A 6,000-nucleotide genomic window follows, 5' to 3' on the forward strand; every position below is an offset into this window, starting at 1 on the left:
TGCGGCGAGGAGGTCCAGTCGAGGTGGTGGTGGCCGGCGATGGGGCGCGGCGTCGCCGCGGCGGCGGAGCCGCGGCTGCCGGCGACGAGGCGAGGTGGCGTCACGGGCGAGGAGGCGAAGGCGCCCGACGGCGGAGGGAGTGGGCCGCGGGGGCCGAGATTGGGCCTGGCGGGCTTCGGCGATGTGGGGCACGCCGGTGCCACGTGGCGGAGAGTGGTAGGTCGGGCGGCGGCGGGCGGACGCTGTCCGGTCCGCTCCGGACACGTCCGGTGGCGCCAGAGGTTGGATCTAGGGTTTGCCCGAAAATTTCGGGGAGTGGTCTTTAAATAGAGGTGGAGGGAGCTAGGAGAGTCCAAATGAGGTGCGGTTTTTGGCCACGCGATCGTGATCGAACGATCTAGATGATGGAGGAGGCTTAGGTGGGTTTTGGGCCAAAATGGAGGGGTGTTGGGCTGCAACACACACGAGGCCTTTTCGGTCCCTCGGTTAACCGTTGGAGTATCAAACGAAGTCCAAATGACACGAAACTAGACAGGCGGTCTACCGGTAGTAAACCAAGGCCGCTTGGCAAGTCTCGGTCCAATCCGGAAATGTTTAATCCCCACACATGAAAGAAAGGTAGAAATGACCATCGGAGGAGAACGAAGCGCCGAAATGCAAAACGGACAATGGGGAAAATGCTCGAATGCATGAGATGAACACGTATGCAAATGCAATGCACATGATGACATGATATGAGATGCATGACAACGACAACAACACACGGAGACAAAGAAACCGAACCCGAGAAAATAAAATAACTTAACGCCGAAACGGCAAGAGTTGGAGTACAAATTGGGAAAGTTACATCCAGGGTGTTACAACACTCCACCACTATGAAAGGATCTCGTCCTGAGATCTAGGACTGAAAGAACGCTGGGTACTCAGAACGGAGGTGATCCTCGCGTTCCCAGGTAGCTTCACGGTCGGAATGGTGTGACCACTTGACTTTGAGAAATTTGATTGACTTGTTGCGAGTCTTGCGTTCAGTCTCTTTGAGAATAGCAACTGGGTTCTCACGATAAGAGAGATCTTCTTGGAGCTCAATGTCCTCAAAGTTGATGGTGCGGTCAGGAGTCTTGAAGCACTTTCGGAGCTGAGAGACATGGAACACGTCATGAACATTTGCAAAATTTGAAGAAAGCTCTAGTTGATAGGCGAGGTCACCTCTCTTGCTGAGAATCTTGAAAGGTCCCACGTATCTAGGGGCAAGCTTCCCTTTGATACCGAAGCGACGAGTACCTTTCATAGGAGAGACGCGGAGGTAAACATGATCTCCGATCTCGAAAGCCAAATCACGGTGCTTACTATCATAGTAGCTCTTCTGGCGGGATTGGGCTACTTTGAGGTTATCTCGAATGACTTTGCACATTTCTTCTGCCTCTGTGATTAAGTCATTACCCAAAAGCTGATGTTCACCGGTTTCAGACCCGTTGAGAGGGGTACGGCACTTCCTGCCATACAGAATTTCAAATGGGGCCTTTCCCAAACTTGCTTGAAAACTGTTGTTGTAGGAGAATTCAGCATAAGGAAGACAATCCTCCCACTTCATGCCGAAGGAGATCACACAAGCCCTGAGCATATCTTCAAGAATCTAGTTGACACGCTCGACTTGACCGCTAGTTTGAGGATGGAAAGCTGTGCTGAAGCGGATGTTGGTGCCCATGGCCTTCTGAAAAGAATCCCAAAACTTGGATGTAAAAATGCTGCCACGGTCTGAAGAGATCACTTGTGGAATACCGTGCAGAGAGAGAATACGAGAGGTATAGAGTTCCGCCCATTGAGCTGCAGTGATCGACTATTTGATAGGCAGAAAATGAGCCACTTTGGTGAGTTTGTCGATGACAATGAATATAGCATCATTGCCACGCTTGGACTTTGGAAACCTAGTCACAAAGTCCATTTCAATGTGGTCAAACTTCCATTCTGGAATGGAAAGAGGTTGGAGGAGACCAGCTGGCCTTTGGTGTTCTGCCTTCACTCTTCTGCAGACATCACACTCATTCACGAATTGAGCAATCTCGCGCTTCATTCGAGTCCACCAATAAGCCTGCTTGAGGTCCCGATACATCTTCGTGCTCCCAGGGTGGATGGAGAGGAGAGAATTGTGAGCCTCGTTCATGATCACTTTATGGAGGTCACCTTTGGGTACAACAATACGATCCTCGAAGAAGAGAGTGTCCTTGTCATCAAGGCGGAAGCACTTGTACTTGGGTTGACTCTTGGCAATCCCAATCTTCACCTTTTCACCATAGCATCAAGAAGCTGGGCTTGGCGAATCTGGTCTTCCAAGGTAGGAGAGACTTGAAGGTTGGCGAGGAAACCTTGAGGAACAACTTGCAGATTAAGTTTGCGGAAAGCTTCACAAAGCTCGGGTTGATAAGGCTTGAGAATCAGACTGTTGCAATAATCTTTTCTGCTCAATGCGTCAGCAATCACATTGGCCTTGCCTGGAGTATACTCGATACTAGGATTATACTCTTGAATCATTTCGACCCATCGAGTTTGCCTGAGGTTGAGATTAGGCTGAGTGAAGATGTACTTGAGACTCTTGTGATCAGTGAAAATGTCCACTTTTCTTCCCAATAGAAGATGTCTCCAAGTCAAAAGACCATGCACAACTGCCGCCAACTCGAGATCATGAGTGGGGTAGTTCTTCTCATTAGGCTTCAAGTGGCGAGAGGTATAAGCAACAACTTTCTTCTCTTGCATCAATACTGCGCCAAGACCTTGGAGAGAGGCATCACAAAAGACCTCGTACGGCTTGGATTCATCAGGTTTTCGGCCACGCGATCGTGATCGAATGATCTAGATGATGGAGAAGGCTTAGGTGGGTTTTGGGCAAAAATGGAGGGGTGTTGGGCTGCAACACACACGAGGCCTTTTCGGTCCCTCGGTTAACCGTTGGAGTATCAAACGAAGTCCAAATGACACGAAACTTGACAGGCGGTCTACCGGTAGTAAACCAAGGCCGCTTGGCAAGTCTCGGTCCAATCCGGAAATGCTTAATCCCCACACACGAAAGAAAGGTAGAAATGACCATCGGAGGAGAACGAAGCGCCGGAATGAAAAACGGACAACGGGGAAAATGCTCGAATGCATGAGATGAACACGTATGCAAATGCAATGCACATGATGACATGATATGAGATGCATGACAACGACAACAACACACGGAGACAAAGAAACCGAACCCAAGAAAATAAAATAACTTAACACCAAAACGGCAAGAGTTGGAGTACAAATTGGGAAAGTTACATCCGGGGTGTTACAATTATCGTCATAGAAGTGTCATATGTATGACAAATTTTTTTTCCGTTCAGCCCAAAATGTCACGGATTTGTCTTTTTTTGTAGTGTGTGTAGCTATGATGGTCTCTTTTTGGCGGAGTCCGGGAAGAGAACACGGTCTCGTGTTATGCTTGAACATAAGTATTTCTAGGATCACTTCTTGATCATAAATTCTCGAACGTGCTTTGCCTTCTCTTCTCGCTCTCATTTGCGTATGTTAGCCACCATATATCCTAGTGCCTGCTGCAGCTCCACCTCATACCTTTTACCTACCCATAAGCTTAAATAGTCTTGATCGCGCGGGTGTGAGATTGCTGATTCCTCGTGACTCACAGATTACTTCCAAAACCAGATGCAGGTGCCGATGATACCATTCCAGAAGATGCGACTGAGCTCAAGTGGGAGTTCGATGAGGACTCACGATGTTACTATGTTTCCTTTCCAGACGATCATTAGTGGAGCCCAGTTGGGGCGATCGGGGATCTTATGCATTTGGGGTTGTCTTTATTTTGGTTCCCTAGTCAGACCTTGATTGTATCTGGATGATTGTAATGTTATATTTATGTTATTGTGTGAAGTGGCGATTGTAAGCCAACTATGTACCTCTTTCTTATTCAGTACATGGGATGTGTAAACATTACCCCTCTTGCAACATTGCCTACAATGCGGTTATGCCTCTAAGTCGTGCTCCAACATGTGGGAGATATAGCCGCATCGTGGGTGTTACAGAGCCCAAGACGGCGTCACCACCAGAGCTTTTGGCAGGCGAAGACCACCTTTTGTCAGGATAACTTGTACTAGCTGTCCCCTTTCGAATTGGCCGTTGTTGCCTCCCTTCCCTCTCAATATTTGGGGAGAGGACCAGGGCCTATATAAGTAGAACTAGCCTCCACAGTAAGAGAGAGGAAAAGGAGAGAAGAGAGCACAAGAACACCTCAACCTCAGGAGGCTGTTCTTCCCCTTGTAACTGTTCTTCATCAACCCAAGAGGCAATCCACCACCACCACACTGGAGTAGGGTGTTACACCACAACGGTGGCCCAAACTAGTATAAATCTTGTGTCTTTCTGTGTTGTGAGTCCGTTGAGTTCATCTGTGAGATCTTAGAGAGCAAGGGCGCGTATCGATAGGGAGAAAACCTTCGCGCGCACCCTAGTGTTGGAACCTCAAGGGTTTGCCGAAACCTGTGATCCGACATTTGGCGAGCCATGTAGGGGTGCGCCGTAGCTTCTCTTTGTCGATCTGCGCTCCGTCGACACTGCGATCCGCCCGCATGGCAGACACCCTGCCGCCGACTTCGACGGCCAGTGTTGACAGCGGGGCCAGGTGGCTCCGAGCCCTGGCCCCCGCCCTGCAGCGGGTGTAGTGGCTGCCCAAGTTCAAGCCGGAGATGCCGCCGCGCTACGATGGCGCGGCGGACCCATCAGCTTTCCTGCTGGCGTACGAGGGGGCCGTCCTCGAAGCCGGGGGAGACGACAAGGTCATGGCCAAATGGCTTCCCATGGCCCTCGTGTGACGCCCCAAGACCGGAGCTTCAGATGCCTTCCAGGGTTTCCGGGTTTCGTTGTGTGTTTTGTTTGGTTCATTGCATTCATCTTTGCATCATGTGCATTGCATCATGTCATTTCTTTTCTTAACTCAACTAAATAAACCGTATGGATCTTTGATCCATTTAAACCGAGGGAATTCACATGGTGAGTTGTCTTTATAACATACCCTCCCGATATTTAGGGAGCTATATTAAACCATTCCATTGGCTTGGAATCACCCACAAACACATATGCATCGTTCTTCAAATTTCCTTTTATCCTTCTCAACTTCCCCTTCTTCCTTTCGGGCCTTTTAGTAAAATTGAGTGGCAATTTTACTTTACCCATAAATGTTCCAAATCTGCCGATAAATCACATATATTGTGTAGGGTCACCTCCTATAATTTCAACCCATTTGGAGTTCATTTGAATGGGTTTCGAAATTCGAACTTACCGAGTTAAATCCAACGCATGTGGATTTTACTTCCTCCAAAAATCGTCAGGCCATTTTTGTCAAATTCCTCATATTTTTATGACTCCCGAAAAATTGTCCTCCTGCCCAAATTCCTTCCCTAACACCTCTCTTTATTTTATTTCTCTCTAATTCTTTTTTTGCTAAAAAAACTCAGTGGGAGAAGAGGAAGCCCAACGAGGCCGGCCCATTCATTTCCTCACAGCCCACCAGGCCGGGCCTCCTCCTCCTGTAACCTAGCGCCAGGAGACCCCCATCCCCTCGTTCTCTCCCGACTCCCCTCGCTTGCGCCGCCAGGGAGAGTCAAGACCCGATCTCCTTTCCTCTCCCTCGTCTTCTCCTCGCGCCCCATCTCCCTCGACTCCCTCTGCCTCCTTCCTCCTCCATCGCACCAAGCACCCCTTCTCCTTCCCGAGGCTGCCGCCGGCCACTCCTCCCTCGACCCTGCCAGAATCGCGCTCTGCTGCAGCTGCTCTCTCCACGCATCGCCGGACCTCCCCAACCACCAGCGTCGTTCTCTCGTTCTCTCCTTTGCCCCGTCACCCAGAGAAGGAGAGAGAGGAGCGAGACCCTGTCGCCAAGCCACTGCCTAGCGTCGTCCCTCCCTCTCGCGGCCTCGCTGTGGTCTCGCGCGCCGCCCGGCGACCCTGCTGCTCGCCAGTGAGCCGTGC

This window comes from Triticum urartu, chromosome 6 (genome assembly GCF_003073215.2).
Source record: "Triticum urartu cultivar G1812 chromosome 6, Tu2.1, whole genome shotgun sequence".
NCBI lineage: Eukaryota > Viridiplantae > Streptophyta > Magnoliopsida > Poales > Poaceae > Triticum > Triticum urartu.